The sequence below is a fragment of the Misgurnus anguillicaudatus genome, chromosome 12 (assembly GCF_027580225.2).
Source record: "Misgurnus anguillicaudatus chromosome 12, ASM2758022v2, whole genome shotgun sequence".
Taxonomy (NCBI): Eukaryota; Metazoa; Chordata; class Actinopteri; order Cypriniformes; family Cobitidae; genus Misgurnus; species Misgurnus anguillicaudatus.
In genome coordinates this window covers 22,313,790-22,339,044 of record NC_073348.2, presented here as the reverse complement: position 1 = coordinate 22,339,044, position 25,255 = coordinate 22,313,790, and the positions used below count along the sequence as shown (strand labels likewise).

Below are 25,255 nucleotides of genomic sequence, written 5' to 3'. Positions count from 1 at the left end.
GCCTTTGCCCTTTTATTTAAATATATTATTAAATATGTATTAAAATGTTGTATGTGTTGTGCTTGGATTATATACTGAAGCTCAGCTTAAGGAAGAATTTAAGAAGGCTTGACAAAAAAATAAAACAGCACATGTGCAAAGTTTACTGAGTCAAGACCCAGGAGAATGACTGCTGTTGTCTAAAAGGAGAGGATGGAGAGAGCCAGGGTGAATGGGACAGGAGGTTGAGGGGTTTAACCTTGAAGGCAAAGGCACTTGGTGGTTAAAGACAATTTAAAGTGGAAGCCTTCGGGGATCCCATAAAATGCCTCGGGCCCCAGGTTGACAAAAACTCCTCTTCATCTGCAGTCAGAAGAGGAACAGTACTGCTATCACCACCAGTTTTACTGTATGTAAACAAAACAAAAAGTGCACTACAAACCGATGGGTGCAGTGAAAGAGAGAGAGAGAGAGAGAGAGAGAGAGAGACAAAGCTTAAATTGTGTTTATTTCTAATCCTAAAGTGTGTGTAAATACACATTCAGGATATTTATTGTCCCCTGTACTTTAGTACAATAAAAACCTCACAATAAAGACAGGGTGGAGGGACATAAGGAACTATATTATTAAAAGACAAAAGATATAAAAGATAACCAAAGAAAAATAATATGCAAAAATACACAATACAGCACGTGACATACACAGAAGTCAATGCACAGTACAGTATGAGTATAAGAACAACAACAATAATACATAATTTGACATAAATCCCAATAATAAAACACACTGGCATTCAAACTTGAAGGTCTGTGTATTCAGCATGTCTCACTCAATGGCTTTCCATTGTGAATGTGACTTTGATTTCCTATCTAAACACAAAAAATGGTCATTACAGCAGCTATAGATAATAACCATCATGGCTGTAAAGATCGACCCAGTTTTGGACAACAATATTGCTTGTATATGGTTAATGAGCGAGTTATGACGTAAAAGGATGTATAAGAAACACAACCCAGTTTGACAAACTGAAGGAACCAATTATTTTGATTTATCTTCTTGTTAGACAAGCTGGATTGTTTCAAGCTCTACATGTGATTTGTACCTACCTATCTTCCTAAGTTTATATGATTGAATGCACTGTAGGGCTGAAAAGGTTAGAAACCGTGTAAAGAAATGCCTGTGCCATCTACTTCACTGAGCCTACTGTGGGTAATACGAATGTAACGGTTGAAATGGGACATTTTTTGGATATTTTTCACCATGTAGAGACATGAAGCTGGTGCATGTTCCTGAAATGCATTCTGATTAGTTTTTTCCTGCTTTAACCTACGAATCCATTTAATTTTATGCTCTGCAAGTCAATTATTTTTTTCACAGGCTCTGTTAACAAGTCACAACTTTGTTTTTTGATATTCCGAATGTGTAGTATAAGTGTCTAAAACAATTAAAAGTTCTGTGAATATAATTTTGAACAACCTATAAATCTATCAGGGCTGTCTCAGACAAGACTCACAATAATAATCTCATTTTTGGAGCTTTTGTACATTGGGAGTCTTGATACGAGTAGACTGAAGATGATTTGACTGTTTGATCTCATGCCGCACTGAAGACAGCCAGATAATTTTAAAGTCCCACTGTGATGAAAAAATCAGGTTTTTATTATTGTTGTGTCCATGTGGTGTTTTTACAAGTTTTACAAGTGCTAATTCATCATTCAACACCATTGCTGAGTATTTTCCAGTGGTTTAAAATTGCCTTGGTTTCCAACGTCACAAACAACCAATCGTATCAACACAGTTGAACACATGGATCAGTTCGAGTCATAGATATCATGTATGCATGCCGCATAGACTCAGTGCTGAAACGATTGCAGCACAGCTGCTTTAGCACTGTTTCTGTGCTGGTCACATGTGTAAGGTGTATGGTTCAAAAAACACATTATTTTCAACATAACGTACATTTTTGTAGCTCCAGATATCCTGCCTTCCTCAAACGCATTGATTTTGCATCTGAAAAGCGCTATGTCCCTGATTGGCCAGCTAATCTGTACGTTGTGATTGGCCCGAATACCTCTGATGTCAGCCGAAATGTGACGCTCCTTACCATGTTTGAAAGATTCGCTCACAATACAATGCTAACAGAAGTTAACTTACAGGCTGTGAGTTCGAAGTGGGAGGAATTATAATAATGTCGGTCTTGTCTACATCACCAATCCCAGGAAGTAAATTGTTGCCTACAATCCGTGTGTTTGTTATAGTCCAAGAAAAGAGATTTACGTTAAAAACGATAACTGGCGTCATTGTTCACCTTTTGCAAATCGCTAACATGTACTAATACACACTTACACACCAAAGGAAACATAAAATCGTGAATCGGGTAATAGACCTTTTGCGAGTCGACGTCACAGTTATGTCACACGCGCAATGTGGTGGCAGAAAAACAGTGGAAATGAATGAGACACGAGTGAAACGAACAATATAACTGTTTTGTTGTGCTGTTGAATGTCAGAATAGGAATGCCAAAATAGATGACCTTCATTTTTATAGTATACCGTCGTTGAAGACACTATTTGAAGATAAACGTAGGTGTTTATGGTTGCAAAAAGTCCTCAACCGGACAGATTGGAGTGATGAAATCATTTGGAAATCTTTTAATAATTTGAATATAAAATAATTCAAGAAGATATCCGGTGTTCTGTCGAAGTCTGTTCCCTCAATGTGTCTCTTATAGCGTTTTGATCACGTTACGTTTATAATTTATATAGAAAGATTAAAGATTTGAATGAGTTCATAATAGCAATAATATTACCATTTATTATATTTTTTCGTTTTCTATTACTTCTTTTTACCTTCTATCTTAGCTTATGTCTTCTTCCTGTTTGTTTTAAATTATGTTGTTTACTAATAAATATATAAACATAGCACACACACACACACACACACACACACACACACACACGATGTAAAGTGTTAATAATATATAAACAGGCCTATACAAATTAATTTGTATGTAAACATAATCGTTTTATAACAAACACGTAGGCTAAAAATATAAGGAAGAAATTGCAAACAGGAAATGATGAAATATTTAATAAATTATATTATACAGAATACATGATAGTATTCTGATAGGCGTGAATAGATGGGCGTGAATCTGTTTCTATGTACATATAAATGTTGAAGTAGATGCTATCTGACTAAGTTTGCGCTATTTAATGAGCACTTCCGTTGTACGATACATCCGAGTTGTCCTAGACTCGACGTGGCGCTTCTCGTCCGGTGTTCGACCCCCTTTACATTCAAGCTGTTTTAAAGCATCAAGAAATTACTGTGACAGGTAAAACTTTATAATAATGCTCAAAGATGCATTTTAACTGATCAAACTATTGACTACTGTGGGACTTTAAATCATAGAAGAGGATTATTTAGTTTAAACAATGCAACTGCAGTTAGGCACAGTTTGAACACTTTTCTTAACGTTAAACATGTCTTACAATACCTGAGTTCACCGTACTTGCTTGGTTCTCAAATTCTAATAGACATATGGGATTTTAAAAGCTAAGGTTTTTTAATTAAAATGCAGACTAGGTTATTAGATTTAAACTAAAATCTATAGCCTGAACCGCCCAGCAGTCTGTGTATTGACCTTATGAAAATTATTGCAAGTCTGTGGTCTTCTTCATAAAGGGATCATGACTCCACACACATGCAATGAACACATTTTACTCTAAATGAGTAAAAACAAAAAGTCCTGTCATGACTAGTTTCTGATTTAAACATGGAAATTGACAATATTTGGTGTCAATAACCCTATTAAGAAAGTGAGTGGATGTGATAATCAGTGTTTGGAATATCAGCCCAGACACGAACCATTCATCTAGAAACAACAGCTAAATTTTGGGATATGCTGATGTAAGCCAATTACTTTCCTCTCCGTTATTCTCCAAGGGCATCATAAATATTCCATGATTACAACTCTTCAACAAGGATTGGAATTGAGATCGGAAGTTCACACATTAAATAGCATTGCTGCACCTTTGCCAGAAGTTTCAGTCTGTGATTTTCTTTGTTTAGAGAAAATAACAACCTATCCCCTTGAGGATCTCTTCAATAGGCATGTGACATTTTAAACATGATAAAATGAAATCTCTCATAACATGGCCATTTGTATCTGTTTCATATAAGAATTTCTCATAGACTGGATCTCTTTTAAACAAAATCTATCTTATTGCCATGCCAAACAACTGAGCACAAATGGAGTGCAGTAACATACTGCAGAATGACATATATACTGCAACAAGCACTACTGTACAAAAGTGCCTACGGTGCCCTTACCCAGCTGAGTCAAGGCTGCTCTACACAGAATCGAAATTCTGTGTAACAATGAATACCTGGCACAATGCAATGCGATTTTGACAATACAAATACAACATGGTGTGACACAAACACATTGCCAATCAGAGTGTATTTAATATACAGTTATGTGGAACTGTAGTTTGGACCAGTAAGATTTCACTGTGGGCTGAGCTACTGTCATAAATATCCACTGACAATGGGTCAAGAAGAAAAAAATATGTACAAAAATAAACAAAGACTTGACTAAACTAAACACACAAGACTCACCAATAGCAGCTTGACACGAAGAAAGTCATAAGGCTATTGAAACATGAGGTCTATAGGTGTTTTCGAATGGCAGATGTGACAAAAGGCAGCGAAAATTTCAAGGCAAAAACTGACAAACCAAAATTCAATGCATTTGTCAGGAGACTGTCATTCTGCTCAATGCCGCATTAAGTCAAACGCATCTTATTTATCCTCAAGAACAAATGAATAAATAAGACCTGGAAGCAAACCATGAGAACAGGACACACCATCAGACAAAGAAATCAATCAGAGGGTGACACATGGACAAAGGAAGCACAGGACAAAAACTTAAGGAAGTCAACGTTACCCCTCACACTGTTTACGGACTGTTTACAGCAGTGGTTCTCAAACTTTTTCAGCGAACGGCCCCCCTTGTGTACGGCACATTCCTTCGCGGCCCCCCCAAATAAAATTTAGACAAAAAAATGTTCTAAAACTCAACTTTTAATTAAACAAAACATGTTGAATGATACAAAGTAGTGCTGTTGGTTAGTAGCCTTTTTTTAGGTTTAATTCCACAGAATTCATGATAAATTAATTTATTTTATAAAATGTCATAAAACTAGGGCCCCCCTGGCACCATCTCGCGGCCCCCCAGTTTAAGAACCACTGGTTTACAGTACTTCTATTTAAAACTATTTTGCCATCTATTCAAATAAAGGGGACATTTCACAAGACTTTTTTAAGATGTCAAATAAGTATTTTTGTGTCCCCAGAGTACATATGTGAAGTTTTAGTTCAAAATACCATATACTGTAGATAATTTATTATAGCATGTTTAAATTCCCACTTTGTAGGTGCAAGAAAAAAAGGGGAAACTTTTGGGGTGTGTCCTTTTAAATGCAAATGAGCTGATCTCTCCAATAAATTGCAGTGCCGTGTTTGGATTAGGGTTGTGCCGACAGACGATCGTCTAGAGTATCCACGATCGTCAGACATATCGCCAATAGTAGGCTTTCACGACGATAGTTGGCGATAGTGATTATTATTATTATCATCATAGTCTCACATTAACATGCGCATTGCATGATTTTCCTCACATAGAGGGTGAGATTTGCGCGAGAGAGAGCTTGTAACGCATGCGGATTCCTTCTCGCACGCACCTGGACTTAATGCACACGTCTTACTGTGCATTCACACCAGCCGCGGTAGAGGCGGCAAAAACGCGCTATTCGCGCATAGTTGGACGCTTTCAATTTTTGAGTTTACCTTGCTTCATTTGCGCGTGAAAGCCGTGTGTGAAATTCTACTTATTTGAGACATTGGGAGGGGCTTCTGCGACTCCGCAAACTCCCTGTAACCACGGCACTACTAGAGCAAGCTCCTGATTGGTTATTGCGGCGCGAATATCTGCAAAAGTTCAGATTTTTCAACTTTTCCGCACTCAGATTAATGGCATCACTTTTAAGTCTTTTGCCGCCATTGACGAGATAACTTGCAATTAAGAGAAAATGCTTCCCTGCCAATGACGAGAATTTCTGGTTTTCCGCAATATCGCTATTATCCACTTTCGCAACTTATACAACCCGGAAGTAGCGTCTCATGTGACAGAGAAAGAACTCCTTGTATGTTTTAAATATCGCTCTGCATCTGATCTCTATCAAAAGTCCTTCACAAAAAATTTATTATCTCAGCAAAATTGGGCGTTTTTGAAGAAACCTACCCATATTTGACAGGTGATAAAAAAAGAACTAATGAATGTAGGATGAAACTTTTTTTGTTTGAAAGCAGAGGGTCTGTTCTTTCATTTGATATATTGTTTGTTTATATATTTAAAGAAAAACATTTTCTGGAAGGCATTAAGCTTTTGTAAAAATCATGAAAAATGCTGGCGCTGGCTGGCAACTTTAAAAAAAAAAAACGCAAGCGGGGAAAGAGTTAAGAAGGTTGCGGTCATGACAGTGTTGCCCCAACGCAGTCTCACACCCATGGCGTCAATATTTGACGACACTTGACCATGCGTCAATATGTTGACGCGGAGGGTACCCCTTTCGCGTCATTTTTTGACGAACTAGGGACTTCAATACTATGAGGTACGCGAAATTCTCTTTCCTATTTTCTTACCATTTTCTACCATTTTCGCGTCAGTTTAGGGTTAGATTTACATAATGACATCCCTACCCAAACCTATCCCTAACCCCAATGTCAGGTGACAACTGTTTAATTTCGCGAACCTAATAGTATTGAAGTCCCTAGTTCGTCAAAAAGTGACGCGAAAGGGGTACCCTCCGCGTCAACATATTGACGCATGGTCAAGTGTCGTCAAATATTGACGCCATGGGTGTGAGACTGTGTTGGTTGCCCTTGCTTCTTTTTGTCCATTAATCAAGTGACTTGAATATAGTGAATGAATAAAGAATGAACAAATAAATAAACAAGTAAACTACTGCCCCGCCCCACGATACTATTGTGTATCGGCAATCTTAAAGGCTGATGATAGGACAATCACTTGTATCCTCAGAGTACGTATGTAAAGTTTTAGCTCCAAATAGCATATAGATAATTGCCACTTGTGTGAGCAAAAATGTGCAGTCTCGTGGTGTGTCCTTTTAAATGCAAATGAGTTGATATCTGCAATAAATTGCATTGTTGGGTAGTGCAGATTAAGGGGTGGTATTATCCCCTTCTGACATCACAAGTGGAGCCAAATTTCAATGACCTATCTTTTCACATGTATGCAGAGAATAGTTTACCAAAACTAAGTCACTAAGTAAGATCTTTTTCACATTTTCTAGGTTGATATAAGCACTGGGGACCCAATTATAGCACTTAAACATGGAAAAAGTCAGGTTATCATGATATGTCCTCTTTAAAGTTTACCATCTATTCGCCAAATCGTCTACGCCCTTGGCAAACTCTGTAAAGACTAAAAAACACAAGTAGAAAACACTACTTTATCCCTTCAAGTAGTGTTGTAATACTCAAGATCGATTTATATGACTTTTTACAGGTCTTGGTCTCGTCTTGGAATCGACTGCATTTTTACTCGGTCTCGTCTCGGTCTCAGACGATAAGGACGCAGAATTGTATTTAAAGACCAGTCAAGACCACAACTAATGGCATATGACAAAAATTTTTTTTATCATTAATTATTAAATAATTTTTATAATTTACAGATTTTTACGGTGCCATTTTATTATTATTATTATTTTTTTATTTCATCAACTTCTCTCATGGCATAGACACACAAACACGAGAAGGGCCTAATATGCATATTCCACATTTTATCGTAAGTGTTTTAATGCAGTGATTTGCACTGGTCTTGGTCTCGGCCTGTCTTGGTTTGACTTGGTCTCGACCCTTCAAAGTCTTGGTCTTTTGTCGGCCTGTCTTGGTCTTGGTCATGACTTGGTCTCGGTTTAGGTGGTCTTGACTAGAGGTCTTCTCGGGTCCAAAGAAATGTACCCGACCCGAAATGACCCGAATCACTTCATACCCAAACCTGACGTGCATAAATAAAAAAAATTTAAAGAAAGACCCGACCCGAGACAAACCCGAGAAAATTAGACCCGAGTCCGACTCGAACTAGTGACCATTTTTTTAATCCGACTGGAACCGAATGTAAACGGCACTGACGTGTGTGCATTCTGCAGACCCACGCGCAGCAGTCCGACAGAAAGAAACTCAGGTGGCCTTGCAACCAATTTGGCGAGCTGCTCCATTCGTTTTACTTTGTTATCTGACGACGACACCAATGTAACCGCTAAAATGTACATTTATAATTTACTTACATGTTTGTCTCAACAAAAATGAACCTTCCGACAACCACACAATGTCGCAAGCGCTCTTTGCAAACGGATGAGAGGTTTGAAAAGGACATTGATGCACACAGGCGAGAGAGTTCGGGTCTTCTCGGGTCCGTTCAGAAAAAACACATTGTGAAACTTTTAGACCCGAACCCAATCGGGTCTCGGGTCGGACCTCGGGTTTTCGGATCTAAGTGGACCCGTGAAGACCTCTAGTCTTGACTACAACACTACCTTCAAGTTCAGTTGAAGTCATCTAATACAATATTGTTTGGTCAAAAGCAACTGCACGACTTTTAGCGTTTGCCACAGAAATAAAAATAACAAAAAGACCACATATGATACGTTTGGATATAAAGTTAAATCAACACTGGCCTTACCGCGCAGTGGTTTAAAGGAAACCTCTGCTTTCGGATAGAGTGTGAATGATATCCTACAGGTTAAAAAATTATTTGTGTATTTATTGGTAAAGTAATTCTGGTAATTTTATAGTAATTTACTGTGTGTTTGAGGCTATTGTGTCATACTTTGTAAGTCGCAGCCATGACAAAATTTTTATTGACTTTAAACACTTGCTGTATTAGCTTCAAAAATGCCATATTAAAATATGCCAGCTCCAAACTTCATCACCAAAGCCTCAAAAGAGGCTCATATGCCACTTTGGTTCTGTATAAACATTGTCATGACAACTCCACAGTATATTTATAATCAATAATTTCAATCGTTTTTTACGTATCTATATCCGTACTCTCCATACGTAAACATTAATTCACAACATTACATTACTTCTTCACACAAATGTATCTGTGTAAATACATTAAAGTTGTATTTGACAGCGTGCAGGAGTCGTTCCGCCTTCGCAGTGCAAAGACAGCACTCGACGCACAAGCACGCACACACACAAATTATCACGGGCGGTGAGGGGTAACTAAACTTGGCAGAGGAAAAGAGAGGATATTTACAGCTCTCAACAGCTTGCTGAAATAGCAGGGAAGACATTAATTGCATTGCACTGTTGCTGTCTTGTACGTATTGATCAACCAAATGTAACACTCTCTACACCACACTGTGAGGGCAATAACTCTAATGCTAATCAGATAATATGATAAAAAAAGGTTAGGATGAAAAACAAAGCCGAAGAGCGTAGTAGATATAGCCGGTACGTGACCTAATAGTCACCTGTCGAAGGTTTAATCGCTAATGCCGCTTGCCCGCTTGCTCATCCCCGGAATGAGTCGCGCTTATGGTCTCTACATGATTAAAAGTAAATGCATTAATATGGAAAGCAAGAAAGACCAACATTTGACCTTCCAAAGGACACAAGTCAGAGCCAAAAGATTTTCATTAGCTTAAATTTATGTCAGACAAAACCTGACTTGTAATAAACATGGAAATGTAATAGGCTAAGCTAGTCGATTTCTGATCTCTTAAAGTGGGCATGGTGCTTTTTTGTCTTCCTGTTCGGCCAATTACAGGTGAACTGTCGAACGCAAACATTGCACACAATGTGGGGCGCAGCATATTTGTCTATTTTCCAACTGTTTGGAGTATGCTCGGGCAATTACAAGTTAACTTCACGCCAGGCACAAACATTGCTCACAATACTGTAGCACTCCATAACAACGAAACAGTATTTTTTTGGAACACAATACATTATTAAACAATCATTATTAAACATGAACTTCAGAGTTTTTGTATTCTTATGATTAATATTGCATGTAAAAAAGCCTGTGCAAATTTTGATCTTTCTGTCATATTTAGTTGGAAGCCTTTGCTTTTACATTTTATTTTATTTTTCAGGTTTTACCAAAGCTACATTACATTTTTCCAGGAGGTACTACAGTACATATAAATTCATTGACCATTATACAGCAGTTCCTCTTTATTGGTATTCAACACGCAGGTATTTAGTTAATATCTGTACTGAATTGATGTTTTAATACAGTTCGTTTATCTTAGCAGGGTCGTTTGACGACTTAATTAAGTTCAACTCAATAATAATGTATTAATATTCTGCTTTTTACTTACAAATGCCAGATCCCAATTGAACTAACTGGACATTACCACTATAAAGAGAAATTAATCGTCAATCAAATTTTATCATCAGAATATTTTATACACTCTATTAATGCCATATGAAGGTATTACGGTGATTGTGAAATTAAGTGTGACTAAAAAAATATCATATTTCAAAATATTATGCAAATATTAGTAGTGCAAAAGTTATATTAAAAACTTTTTAAGTAAAGCTAAGTGCCCTCCAAAAGCTAAGTGCAGTAACTACGCAAACACTGAAACCGAGAAAAATGCCCTTAAAAGTTTTTACACCAGCCAGTCAAACATGTTACTGCAATTTTGGCACACACGTTTCTCTGAAATGGGACAAAATTGAACCATCATGAGGCTTTGTCACAAGACACAACAGATCTCACAAAGCCCATTTCAACCCTTAACTCAATTTTGACCAAATGCGTAGTTACTGCGCTTTGGCTTTGTAGGGCAGTATGGATGTATGGAAGTGATTGTAAAATTAGAGAATGTGTATATGGTAAAAATTATTTGGTTTTGTTAAAAATTATTTGTTGGTGTATGACATTTACTGTACTGGTTAGAATGAATCAATAAATAAATAAACAAATTAATAAATGAAAGAGTTTTCAAATTGATTCCTACAGTACTACCCAAATATCCTTTTAAAATGTTTTAATAACTTTTTTTTTTTGAAGGCCACCCTTTCACAAACCACAGTCGGGACACATTCTCATGGTAATTCGTTACATAATTTTACGAGTTGGTTAATTTGTGGGAATTTGTAAGTTGCTTTCGCCCCAATGAGTTTAAAGAGCAACTACGACCCGATTCACGATTTTACATTTCCTTTGGTGTGTAAGTGTGTATTAGTACATGTTAACGATATGCAAAAGATACATACCCCAAAGTAAATGATGACGCAAGTTAGCGTCTCCAACGTAAATCTCTTTTCTTGGACTACAACAAACACACGGACTGCAGGCCACAGTTTACTTCCTTGGCCTTTTGATGTAGTAAAGATCGACATTATGACCGAATCTTTTAAACATGGTAAGGAGCGTCATTCAGGCCAATTCACAACTTACAAATTAGCTGGCCAATCAGGGAGTTTTGTACAAAATCAAAGCATTTGAGGAAAGCAGGGATATCTGGAGCTACAAAAATGTACCGTAAGTGGAAAATAATGTTTTTTTAACCATAAACCACCAAATACACACAATAACGTTGTTTTTTTAGCAATGTAATATGTGCACTTTAAGGCTGGGGTTTCATTATGGTATTTTCAAACATGTGACCCTATCTGTGAAATCCTGGCTAAAGTCTCATAATCCTATTATAAGAGTAGAAGCCTCAATGTTTGATTTTAATCACTGAATTGATTTACATTAAATTCAATCTTTAACATGACCTTACTCAGTCAATATTAAAGATATCAAGGTTATATTTTCACAGAATGTTCTTTACATTATAAAGGATGATTCTGTCCAAACTGTATATAGCAAAAAATGACTTTAGCAAGGCTCATATCAGGGTCATGGGTAATTGCACTTTTTGCATGTGTTTCACATCATATAAATTCATACTGTACAAAATAGTAAACTCGAAAAGATACCAATGAACTACGCAAGGTCAGGCTGGGAATACTTAAACCGATTGGATTATTAATACTATTATATATCTTATGAAAATCAGATCATATTCAGAAGAGCCAAAGAGTCAAACTCAAGGTCATCCAACATGCCTGTTACTTATAGCAGTAGCAATAGAGTTACTTGATACATGCCTCTCAGGTACACTTGCAGTGTGCCAACAATTACATTAATTACAATTGATCACAATCACAAAAATAAGGGAGTCTGATCAATGCTATCATTGTGATGAATTATAACAAAATGGTTTCTTTTTCAGTGACCAACAACAGCAGAGCCTTCCACAGCTTTCCACTGACATTGAAAAGGACAGCTTTATATAAGGCGAAGGAAAAACATCAAGCTAGAATTTAAAAAGCACATCCCACTGAGATGTGCCTTCACAAAGACTGAGTTACCCAGACTGTCTGCCCTATTACATTTAAACCCTGGGGACTAGCAGCGGTGATCTACTGTACGCCCGTAACTTCGGTCATCTTCTATCAGTAAATTCACAGCAGGTGAAGGGGGTTGTAATAAAACTGCTAAGTCTAAGCTATCCAACAGGCTAAATGACCTTATTATAGATATGGATCCAACCAGAGAGCATCTGCATTAAAGACACCATTCTAATAAGCCAATGCGAATCAAACTGTTAAATGTTAATAATCCTGACACCGCAATTGACCCCATTTACTTAATGCAAGACTCTGGTCTTATTTTGCATGATTCATCAGTGCATGTTTTCTCAACTAAAAGGCTTTTCTAATATAAAAATGTAACAACATCCTCTAGAGACCCATCAGGGAGCCATTCACATTTACTTTTAAGAGCCCTTCAAAAAAACTGGTAATAGCAAAACATCCAAATTACATTTGTGTGATTTATAAGTCGTTTGCAAAAAATATTATGTTGTAAGTACTTGAAATAACCGGGGCATGCTTTTTGCTTCCAAAATAGTGTAGTTACGGCATTTACCAGCAGGGGAACCCTGTTAGACTCCATGTTATGTGATCAAACAGTATTTAATATGTTGTCTCTTAGATGCCTTTGGAGGATATCACAAAGTTGAGGGACATCAATACAATTTAATCTTATTGGCTTCCTCACATGACACGCAACAACCAATGAGATTTGACATTATCTACCTGAGGCTGATTTACACAGATTTTAGACTAAGCTGCTATGAAAATGTGACGTGTCGCTAAATAAGCTAAAAAATATTTATAGTTTTCTCTCAAAGACATATAGGGCCAGATTTACTAAACGGGGCAAATTAGCATGAGAGCGCAATTTCAAAAAAGCGCAGATGGGAGTGGTAATATCTGTGGGTTATTTCCTAAAAAGGCACAAATTAAATAGCACAGGTGCAACAGGTGATTTCCATAATGACCAATGCAATCTACTAAGAGTAGCGCAAATAAGTTTAGGGTCACAAATTAGAGTTGATGAGTTTTGCATGTTCTACTAATGCTGCGTTCAGACCAGCCGCGGTAGAGGCGTCAAGCGTGATTGATTTCATTGTTAGGTCTATGTAAAGATGCGTTTACACGTGTCTGGAGGTCTTGCGGCGTGAATGAGGTGTTTAGCGATTCCACCTCATTCACATGTCTAGTTTGCGTGAATGGCGTGAATTGAGCATTGCCGGGGCAAATGCGCAAGTTGAAAAATTTGAACTTTGGCGGAAAAACGCACCGCGTTAATCCAATCAGGAGCTTGCTCTAGTAGTGACATAATTACAGGAAGCGAGTCGCAGAAGCCCTGTTAGACTGTTAGAAATTTCCACGTGAATGTCTCGATGACTAGATGACTAGATGACTCGAATGAAGCAAGTAAACAAAAAATGTTCAAGCGGCAAACTATACGCATTTGATGCGAATTTGACGCGTCAAACGCGGCTGGTGTGAACCCATAGAAACTAGTGATCGACCGATATATCGGCCGGCCGATACATCGGACCGATTTTAGCAGGTTTTAGGTGTATCAGCATCGGCAAATTCGCGGCTTGCGTTCGCCGATAGCTTTTCCCCGGCATTAATTACAGACAGGCGCCCACAGGCAGCTCTGTGTTCTTGGAGGCTGCCTGCAGCCCGTGCATTGCCCCTCCCCCCACTAGCAGAGCGGAGCGCTCCAAGCCTGCTCTGGTATGTTTTAAACTTCAAAGCATCTTTTAACTGTTTGACTGAAATATTGCCATATACTTTGAAAGTGTAAGCACGTTGCTCTATGTGTGCGTGCAATCATAGCTAAGAAAGTTTGGTGGTCATAATGGAAAACGCTAATGCCTATAAAACTGCTTGCCATTGTATTTAGGGAGCTTCAAATAGCCTTTAGGCTAACCGTATGCATACGGCAGCTGTTACGAACATCATAGGATTAAATAATGCTGACGTTGTTCTGTGATTTCGTGGTATTTATAGGAGTTTTATTCAGCGACCACCAGTCTGACGTTTGGACACAACGCGTGCTCATAATGCCGCAAGCGAACGCAGGTCATCAGCCGAACAGCTGATCATAGCTGGACATGCTGCGTTTTTAATTTTCATCTCCATAAATATATGTAGTAGTAAAAGGCTAAAAATTAATATCCACTGCTGATAGTTTCTCGTCATTGTGGAAAGCGCAGTTCATGGTTGCATACGTTTATGGTTGTTAACACGGTTGAGTTTCGCGGAATTTTCGTCAGCGAAAAAAAATAAGAAATATGACCCAAAGCAGTTCCCACATGACTTTTATGTGACCGGAGAAGTGTTTTTTTGTAAGTTTTGTCAACATTTCTGTTCACTGGGAGCGCAAAGATACATGCACTCTCTCATCCATGTCTCACTGCACCTCTCCCACGTGCACGCGCTCTACTATCTGACCGAAGTCCGTACACAAATCCTCATGTATTTATTCAGTTTTATGCGTTTTAAGCGAGCTGAGGCAAACTAACTATCCCTCGCATTTATTATAGGGCAAGAGGGTGTGTGAGGTACAGAAGTGGGGCAATTGGCATATTATTCAGAATTCTTTTTAAGTTGTTTTTTGATCAGTATTCCTGTTTACATTTTCCTTGTCTTCTTATTAAAGACATTTGCTCTACAAGAGATTAAGTTAAGTGCACTAAAACTTAGACCTAAGCATTAAATAGGTTGTAAATAGTTGGTTACTTTCATGGATAAAGTAAAGTGTTCCCCTTGTTATGCTGCTTGGTTGTTGCTACTGTGTGCAATGGTGTAATTATTATTTTATTTATGTATTTTAAGCAGCACTGAATTTTCTTACTGGTTCTACCTCACCTTACTATTTGTTAAATGTAGTTCAATAAATGTTCCTTTTTTAAATTAAGAGCTGTAACATTTGGTTTTATCATTGTGTCATTTTTATGATATAAACTGAATGAGAAAAAGCAGTATCGGCTCCAAATATCGACTAAAGAAAATCGGCAGCCTGTATCGGTCATCGGCTAAAGCTGATGGAAAAAAATCGGTATCGGCATCGGCTCAAAAAAATCCATATCGGTCGATCCCTAATAGAAACGTAATGCTCTTGAGTTCAGCACCATGGACATCACAACTAACGAAAAACTGAAAAGTTACAATAAGTTTTGAAACACCTGGTATTGTGTCACTTCTCCTAGTGACTCCTCTTTTATTTCCTCCGGCAAATAAAAAATGGCTTGGCAAACAATATTTTTGAAAAATATGTTCCTCTGGTATTCCAGAAAAAAATTTACTTGTTAAAAAATCCTTTGCCTTGTACCATACACACTTATGCTTCAATCATTTCAAGCGCAAAATGATTTAAGACATGCTTTTTCAGAGTTAAACAAAAAACTAGACCACACCTTTTCAGAGTTAATGATCCACTGTGTGTCTTCAGTAAATCCCGACAGTCATTATTTAACGCCAAAATTATGGTTTGCGCTGGCGCATGCTGTAAGTAAATCTGTACCAAAATTTTGCTTCCAAACAATATAAACATTTGGACTCATTTGAATTATTTTAATGATGGCTGTAGGTGGTTTAGAGCTTTTCCATGTTAACCCTAACCCATATAGACGGTTTCATCAGACGCACGTGATACATGTCTGGATCTGAACTTTACTTCCGGTTTCGTATTTTTAATGGCCTGACTAGTTGCTAAACTGATCTCTTGAACAAATGCCTCGTCGAAAATAACAAATGTCTTGGTTTCCTAGGTAATCTATGTGGGGTTTTTTTGCTTGTTATTATTTATTCTTAGCGGAGTTTACCGGAAGTTACGTGCGGAACGTGACAGCCGCTTGTTTATGTTGTTACTGCTGAAACGGTCTATAAGAAGATAACATGTCAACATTTGAAGAGCAATGATGATGATATTAACCGAATGCTCTTGGCATGTAATATACCTTCATCAAATGCTTTCGCTTCAAATCCATTTAATCCCAGCATACTGCTATTCAGAAATACTGGTTTGTTGGCATAATTAATTAAAAATCTGATATAAACAGACTGATTTCACAGAAATTCATGTTATAGTCACAAAAAAATTTAGTTATTTGTGTGCCTTGAGCACGAATGTCGTTTTCAGTCAGACAGTAGTTTTAAAAGCTGAAGAAAACCATGCAGAAACCAATACATAAAAGTACATCTGAACCCAAACCCCAAATTTAACCCTAACCCCTGTGACTATAACATGACTTTCCATGAGATCACGTTGGATAAAATATTCTCTTTTACAAGCAAACATGTCAGACGCACTTAGAGGGTTTTGCATCTGAGCTCTTCAATTATTGAACATAAACATAAAAATTTTTAATTTACATATTTTAGACTGAAGATCTAAACTATTTATTGTAATACCAAATTATTTGCTTGTGTTCAGGTGAAAAAAGGCATAAAAAAGAAAATAAATTATGAAAGAACGTTCACATTGGCGAACTATTCATTTAATTGAACCGATTGCAAAGGTTTTTCCAGGCACAGAGGGGTCGTGAGTGCCTGTCGACAGTACTTAAACTTTATCTGCTTCCATCAGCAGGGACATCATGAAGTCCAGCACTGTTGTCTGCTGTCACAATCCTCAATACTAATTGATTTCTCGGTGTCTGACAGTGCCTGGCAGCTAGATAATGGCTAACAGGAAAGAAATAATAGCCGGTTCTTGATTCATTGCCTTGTTGACATTTGGATAAACACTGTTTATGGATATAATGCTGGTGGTTATCTTGACATTGTGACAGCAAACCAGAATGTGAAAATATCACTCTATAGAGTCTGTGTTTAACATTCCACATACAGTAGCACTCCTCTTTTACTCTAATGAGTATGGTAAGGCAACGTTTGCTATCAGACAGTCCCCTAGAGACATTTTTCTCACAAAGATCTTGACCTCCTTAGAGCTCTTAGTTTAAGGGCCTCTTTGTGCACCTTGAAACTTTGCAAAAGGAAACGTTTGATATTTCCATGCATTGTCCTGCTCACAAAAAATAATGTTAACAAATGCAGAAGCATTGTTACACAAGACTCTGTGTTCCCACATGCACAGGTTAACAGAGGCCCAGTGGGACCCAGAAGACGTAGAAAGATTTTAAAAGTATTGCTAAAAAAGCAAAGAAAATGTTTATGGGATTGCTGCATTTGTTAATGTATCCCAACGTTCATTGCACTGATTACGGTAATAAATTGCACACAATACAAGCCTTAGCCAAGGCAACAATGCTTACACGTACAGTAGAAAAAGTGATGAATCATGAAGATTTTCATGCATATCAATATTAATAATATCAATATTATCTCTTTTAATGCCTTCAGAACTTATTTTCAGATGTTTAATCAGTGTGCCTTATTTCGATTGGTTGATCAGCATTTTTATTGGTTTGAATCACAAAACATGTGATGTCCATTTCAGTGGACAGTGGGTCTGAAGGGGTTAATATATTAAAATTCATAGTATAGATTGTTTCAGCAGTAGCAACATAAATAAACGACTTTCATGGAACACACATAACTTCCGTTAAACTTTAAAAAGGACCCTGTTGTTATTGATTCTTTGTGAGAGTAGTTTATTTCTGATAACTGTCATGACTTCGGTCTGATCAACCACTCTGTTTTGTGTTTTCACTGTGTTATGAGAGATTAGTATGTGAGCGTCCGTCACTTTGGCGCTCTCATCATCTCTTATCTTTTGCACCTGCGTCCTGATCCTGATTATCGCCCTATTCGTTGGGGATTCGTATTTCTTCCATGTTTTGTTCCTTGTGAGTTCGTCATTGTATGTGCCTTGCCATTTTCTCCAGTCTTGTCTAGTTTACTCCCAGTCTAGTTTGTGTTATCGTGTTTTTATTGCGTTTGTTGTTTTCATAGTTTTTTACCTTTGTTCTCTGCTGCCTCCGTTCTCTGCCAGGTTTATTCTCCCTGTCTCCCTTTCTGTAAGGACTATTCACCCGCATTTCTCCTCTGTGGACGCCGAGTCTACCACAGCTGAGATCATCACTAACCAGCAGAGCTCAGCAGCCTTTATTGCAGCAAAGCAGTTGAACTCAGCGGTCTTCACTGCCGCTGTCCAGCAGAGCTCTGCTACCATCCTGTGGTCATCTTTCCCTGGCATCGTCCTGTGGTTATCTCCCCCTGGCATCGTCTTGTGGTTATCTCTCACTTGCATCATCCTGTGGTTATCTCTTACTGACATTGTCCTGAGGTTATCTCTCCCTGGCATTGTCCTGTGGTTATCTCTGCCTGGTAACGTCCTGTGGTTATCTCTCAGTGGCATCGTCCTGTGGTTATCTCTCACTGGCATCATCCTGTGGTTATCTCTCACTGGCATCATCCTGTGGTCATCTCTCCCTGGCATTGTCCTGTGGCTTCTTGTTAATTAATAAACTTTTATTTGCAATTGGATTCTTGTCTCTGGTCTTTCTCCTAACAGACGAACTCGCCTTGTTCGTCCTGTTCAGGGGGACCTCTCTGTCATTAATTTCTCCATTGAACTAAAGACCTTGGCAGCAGCGTGCGACTGGAATGAGGCGGCTCTCCGAGCACAGTTTGTGGATGGGCTAAATGACGAAATCCAGAATGAGATCGCCACCCATGACCTTCCTCGTTCTCTGGACACCATCAAAGAGCTTGGCTTAAGGTCATATCCCAGATGCTTCATCGCATCCTTCTGAACGAGACGGCCAACACCACCTTACGCGCTGTGCTTTCTCTTTCCGTCGAGGGGAACCCATGCAGCTGGGCCGGATGCGCCTCACACAGAGGGAGAGAGAGCGCCACCTGCTTAATGCCCTGTGCCTGTATTGTGAAAAGCCGGGACATATGGCTAAGAACTGTCCTTTTAAAAAATGCAGCCCTCTGGTGAGTCCAGATGTCCTGGTGGGCACTGCTTCTTATAAACTCTCCCATTTCGAGAACCAAACTGCCCTTCATCCTGTCCTTTTTGGTCCATGCCTGGGGTTATTCCGGCCATATTCCTTGATTTACCTCTGGTCGTGTGGACTTTACAGGGGCAGCAGACTACTCAGGTTATGCACTGTACACCCCCGGTTAGTCTCTTTTTATTCTGGCAATCATTGTGAGGAGATTGTGCTGTACCTCCTAGACTCTTCCCTTTCTCCTATCATTTTGGGGCATGCCTGGCTGGCACAGAACAACCTTAACGTTGATTGGCACAATTAGTGTCTCTTCTGTGTTTTAGGTTTCGGCAGCCGATCTGACTGGGGTCTGGGCGGAGTATGTGAATCTCCACCAGGTTTTCAGTAAAGCCCAGGCCACTTGCCTGCCTCCCCACTGGTCATATGATTGATCTCCTCCCAGGCACTTCTTCGCCAAAAAATTTACTTTTTTCCTTGTCGGGTCCCGAGAGAGAGGCTATGGATTGTTATATTACAGATTCTCTCCGAGCTTGTCTTATCCATCCCTCTACCTCCCCTGTGGGGGCGTGTTCTGTTTTGTTAAAAAGAAGGATGGCTCCCTGCATCCTTGCATTGATTACAGAGGCCTTAATGACATAACGATTAAGAATAGGTATCCCCTGCCTTTAATGTCTACGGCTTTTAAGGTTCTGCAGGGAACTCACCAAATTAGACCTGCGCAATGCATATCATTTAGTAAGCATAAGAGAGGGGGAATACTGGAAGACCGCTTTTAAAACACCCTCCGGGCATTTTGAATACTCAGTTTTACCGTTCGGATTAAAGAATGCCCCGCCTGTCTTCCAGGCTCTGGTTATTGATGTGCTGAGAGACATGATCAATACATTTCTCTCTGTATACCTTGATGACATACTCATCTTTTCCCCTTCTATACAGTGGACGCTCAGCATTTTCACAGAGTCTTATGGCGCCTCTTAGAGAATCAGCTTTTTGTCCAGGCGGAGAAGTGCGAGTTTCATAAGTAGTCGGTTTCGTTTCTAGCCTTCGTTATTGCTTCCAAAGAGATATGCCCTGATTCCGCCGAGATTAAAGCGTTTGCTGAGTGGCCAGTCCCTGACAATCTGTAAGGAGTTGCAACAGTTTCTGGGTTTTGCCAATTTTTATCGGCGATTCATCAGAAACTTCGGTCAAATTGCTAAACCGCTCACTGCACTCACGTCCACTAAAGAATGTTTCCACTGGAACAGTATGGCTCAGAAGGCCTTTGATAAATTGAAATCCCGTTTTATCTCTGCTCCTGTTCTTTCTATTTTAGAATTAGCAGCGCTCTGCTCCAAGGTCATCCGGTGGGGCCACAAGTCCAGGTTTGTCTGCCATCCCAGCCTTCGGAGGTCATTGGCTACTGTCCATCAACTATTCTGGTGGCCAACTTAGTGTTTCGGATGTCAGACAGTATGTTTTTGCCTGTCAGGTGTGCGCACGCAATAAAACATCTCACCAGTCTCCTGTTGGTCTGCTCAAATCACTCCCTGTGCCATCTTGACCCTGGTCACTCACAGCCACTAATTTTGTCACAGACTTACCAGTATCCAAAGGTAACACAGTTATACTGACTATATTTTTCTCCAGTTCATTTTATTCCCCTGCCTAAGCTTCCCTGTGCCAGAACTATGTCTCAGATACTTATTGAACATGTTTTTCACTAACATGGCTTGTCGTTGGGCGTGGTATCTGATAGGGGTCCTCAGTTTATTTCTTGCTTTTGGCAAGAGTTCTGCAGACAGATCAGTGCCACTGCCAGTTTGTCTTCAGGTTACCATCCCCAGACCAACATGCAGTGCGAACAGGCTAATCAGGATCTCAGTTGAATGCTCCACTGTCTGACATCTCAGTGTCTGAGCTCTTGGTGCCAACAGCTTCCTTGGGTCGAATATGCCCTTAATTCCCTTCCTGTTTGGACCACTAATATGTCCCCTTTCGAAGCCTTGATGCGTTGTCAGCCTCCTCTGTTCATGTCACAAGAATCCAATCCGGCATTCCAATTGCCCTAGCCTTCGTCCAAAGTTGCAAGCGCACTTGGAACCAGGGCTAGAACTGCCTTAATACAGGCATCCAGACAAACCAAAGCACCATCGACCCGCTCCTCGTTATATCTGTGGACAGAAAGTGTGGCTTTCCTCCAAGGATCTGCCTCTCCGGGAGCCTTCTCGTAAGCTGGCTCCTCGCTTCCTTGGGCCATACTGTATAGTCAAGGTCGTTAGCCCAGTAGTGGTCAGGCTCAAATTGCCCCCAGCTCTTGGTCGGATTCACCCTGTTTTTCATGTGTCCATGGTTAAGCCTGTTTTTTTCCCCCGCATTAATCCTGTTCCCTCCCAACCCGCCCCTTCCACCCGCTACTAGTGGATGGCTCTCCTGCTTATTCAGTTAAGAGATTGCTAGATGTACGTTGTTGGGGCAGAGGTTTTCAGTACTTAGTAGACTGGAAGGGGTTACGGTCCGGAGAAGAGGTGTTGGCTCAACGGCCTTTACTTCCACTTTAAATAGTGTTTTCTTTTAATTTCTTGGATTATAACTGTTCTACTACCTTTGTCTTTACTGGAACTTCAAACATGGACTTTCTTTGTGTGGACTAAAAATATAGCAATTTATTTGACAGTGCTGTACTTTACTGTGTAAGGGGATGTTTACACCAAAGCTTTTACGCCTGCGGCCGGCATATGTTTTTAATTGTTTTCAATGGAAGCGCAGTGTTTTTAAAAAAAATCTTGCAGCTAGTGTACTTTTTTCACGCTGAAAGCCGTTTTTCCGCACTCAGCACTGAGCGGCGCGAGTTGAAAAATATTCAACTTTGGGTGAAAGCTCAGCTCGTCAATGTCAGTTCTCACATGTCCATCCAATAACAGTGGTGGAGGGGCGGGACAAATACCAAATACACAACAACCAACCTGCGCATCGTACACCTACTGATAAACAAAGTATCACAGCAACCACAGCAAAGTGCTCAGCTGAAGAAAGCTGGCAGTTGGAATCCGCCGGGCGTTTTCAGGCGCCTAAATAAAGCTTTGGTGTGTGAACTATTGTTACACTCCATCAGACTAACTAGTACAGCAGTAATAAAAATAAATATCTACTATTATTACACATAGAAAACAAAACTATTTTTGAAAAATGCAAACAATAATCAATGCAAAACTGGACACTTATGCCTGAAATGTTAAAACTGTAATTTTTTAGGCTAATGAAAACAATACTTCCTTGTGTTGAGTTTAAAAAATTAAACCCACTAAAAATCCATCAATATCCAAATCATTCCAAGCATCTAGCGCTGAATAAGAAAATGCATTAAAGTGGCTTACTTTCATCTTATGGTTAGTAAAGAATATATAATTGTATATCACAATAAAACCATATACTGTACAGTTACACTGTGAACTCAACACAGAGCATTTTATTTTTCAGAATCCAATTGAAATGGTATTGAAATGAGCATCATTTTGAAAATTGTATCCTAGTGCTTTCACTGACATAGCTGCTTTGAAATCTTTGTATGCAGAACAACATTCCAACCAAATAGTCAAGCTATGAATATCTTCATCAGACCCTTGAGAGACATGAAGCAGGATTTTTTTGTGCATTTTGTATTTATTCATTTTAGGCAGGAATCACAATAACAATGGTAGTAGAGAATAAACCCAAGTTCAAAAGCACTTATATGTTGTAAAACAATTGCATTCTTAAATAAAGTATAATTCAGAGCATGAGGTAGATTTTCAAGTGCTTCATGCTTGAAGCATCATTTGACGTCCTAATTGGTTCTGCATTAGTGCACAGTATTTAAAGACTGTGGATCTACAGAGAAAAGGTCAACCCTATTTCTTATTCAGTTGTGTAACTATTACATTTAAATGTTTGGTAAAACTTTACAATAAGGTTGTATTTGTTAACATTAGTAAATGCACTAGCTAACATGAACTAACAATTAACTTCCACAGCATTATTTTTTTCAGCATTTCCTTATATATTATTAAAATAAAAAGTTGTATCTGTTAACATTAGTTAATGCACCACGAACTTCTTAGTCATTAACTAACAATAACAAAGATTAGTAAATGCTAAAAACTATATTAATCAATCATTGTTAGTGGGTGCTAGCTAAGGCATTTACTAAATACAAACTGTTACCAATTGTTCTTATTTTTTGGTTGTTTGTTTATGGTGATGGTGGTGCATTCAGAAAAACTCATAAATAAAATATACATGTAGTGAAAATCAAGTTTTAATTGTTGTTTATATGTCTATGTGGCGTTTTTAATATGCTTTAAATGCGCTCTAATCGAATCTGTGTGACGTCACTTTTTGTTGATGTTTGAACTGTTTTCAAACAAACAGCTCCTCCCCCTCCCTTCAGTACTATCATGAACGCGCCCAGCCCCCACCGCCAAATCCTTCTTGTCGTTTATTGGCTGGAACACTTTGTTTTGTTTTGTGGTGCTAGGTTTGGTGTGTTTATTGCGATTTGTGGATCCTGGGCTGTCTACAAAGATCACATTTTTTACAGTTTGATCAGCGGACAGGCAGCAACCAGATAGTGAGGAGATGTTTGCTGTATGTAACAAAAATGTTTTATGGTCTTAAACGCGTGAAGACTTGGCACTGAAACGATTGCAACTGCTTCAGTTCTACTTCTGAAATGCTCACACGTGGAGTGTAAATGCTCTAACTGTCGAATGTAGCATGTACATATGCTATTATAATGCTTTCCTGTTTGGTATGTTGCTTTTTTGCTTTATTGACAGCATGCACTCCAGTTGGCATTAACTCCACAGGTTTGCAATGATAGATTTTTCAAAGTGGTCACAGTCAATTGGGCACCACTCTATATTCAGACTTTAGCAATGCAGTAAATTACACTTGAATCACTCCTAAAAAGAACAACTAAGGTCCGGTTCACAATTTGGTGGGTGCTAGCTAAGGCTGGTGGGGGCCGGTTCACGATTGTAGGCAACAGTTCACTTCCTGGGATTGGTGATGTAGACAAGACCGACATTATCATAATTCCTCCCGCTTCAGACTCACAGCATGTAAGTTAACTACTGTTAGCATTGCATTGTGACTGAATCTTTCAAAAATGGTAAGGAGGGTCACATCTTCAGCTGACGTCAGAGGTATTCAGGCCAATCACAATGTACAGATTAGCTGGCCAATCAGGGACACAGAGCTTTTCAAATCAATGAGTTTTTAACAAAATCAGAGCGTTTGAGGAAAGCAGTATATCTGGAGCTACAAAAATGTACTGTATGTGGAACATAATGTGTTTTTTAAACCATAAAACACACGAACACACTGTATTATACCAAATGCACAAAATAACATTGTTTTTTAGCAATAAAATAGGTGCTCTTTAATGTGGCACATACAAACAAGGCTGTTGTAATGAAATGAATGAAAATCCAAACAGCAATGCCATATGCCTAAAAACACTTATAACAAAAACGCTGTACCCCAGCTATGTCATTGTTGACAAACATTCAAAATGTATCTTAGTACATAAAATATAACCCAGAACTTGTTACCAATCAAGTTATGCATTTTCATATTCATTGCTTAAAAATGAATGTATTCAAAAGGAGGAAAGCTTAAAGCATTCATCACAATGTGTCAAGTTCTAAGATTAGTGATAGAGGTGCCAGTAAATAATTAGCAAGACATCTTTTGCGATTTTTTTTATCTCAGTTTCATTTATTTTTATAACACAAGTTTGCATGGTTCACTTGTGAGACCTGGCAACACAGACGAGTAAAACCATTTCACAGCAGCGACTAAGATGTCTTGATTGTTCTAATTTAATTATTCTGCAAGACTTTAGATCTGCTCTTCTGTGACACAAGTCAT

At 38.8% G+C, this 25,255-nt stretch overlaps 1 protein-coding gene across 1 annotated transcript in view; it reads right to left on the bottom strand.

Moving 5' to 3' along the window:
- Window positions 1-25,255, bottom strand: part of lrrtm4l1 (leucine rich repeat transmembrane neuronal 4 like 1) — a 171,841-nt gene that overhangs the window by 53,793 nt on the left and 92,793 nt on the right. The gene's annotated exons all lie outside the window — the stretch shown is intronic.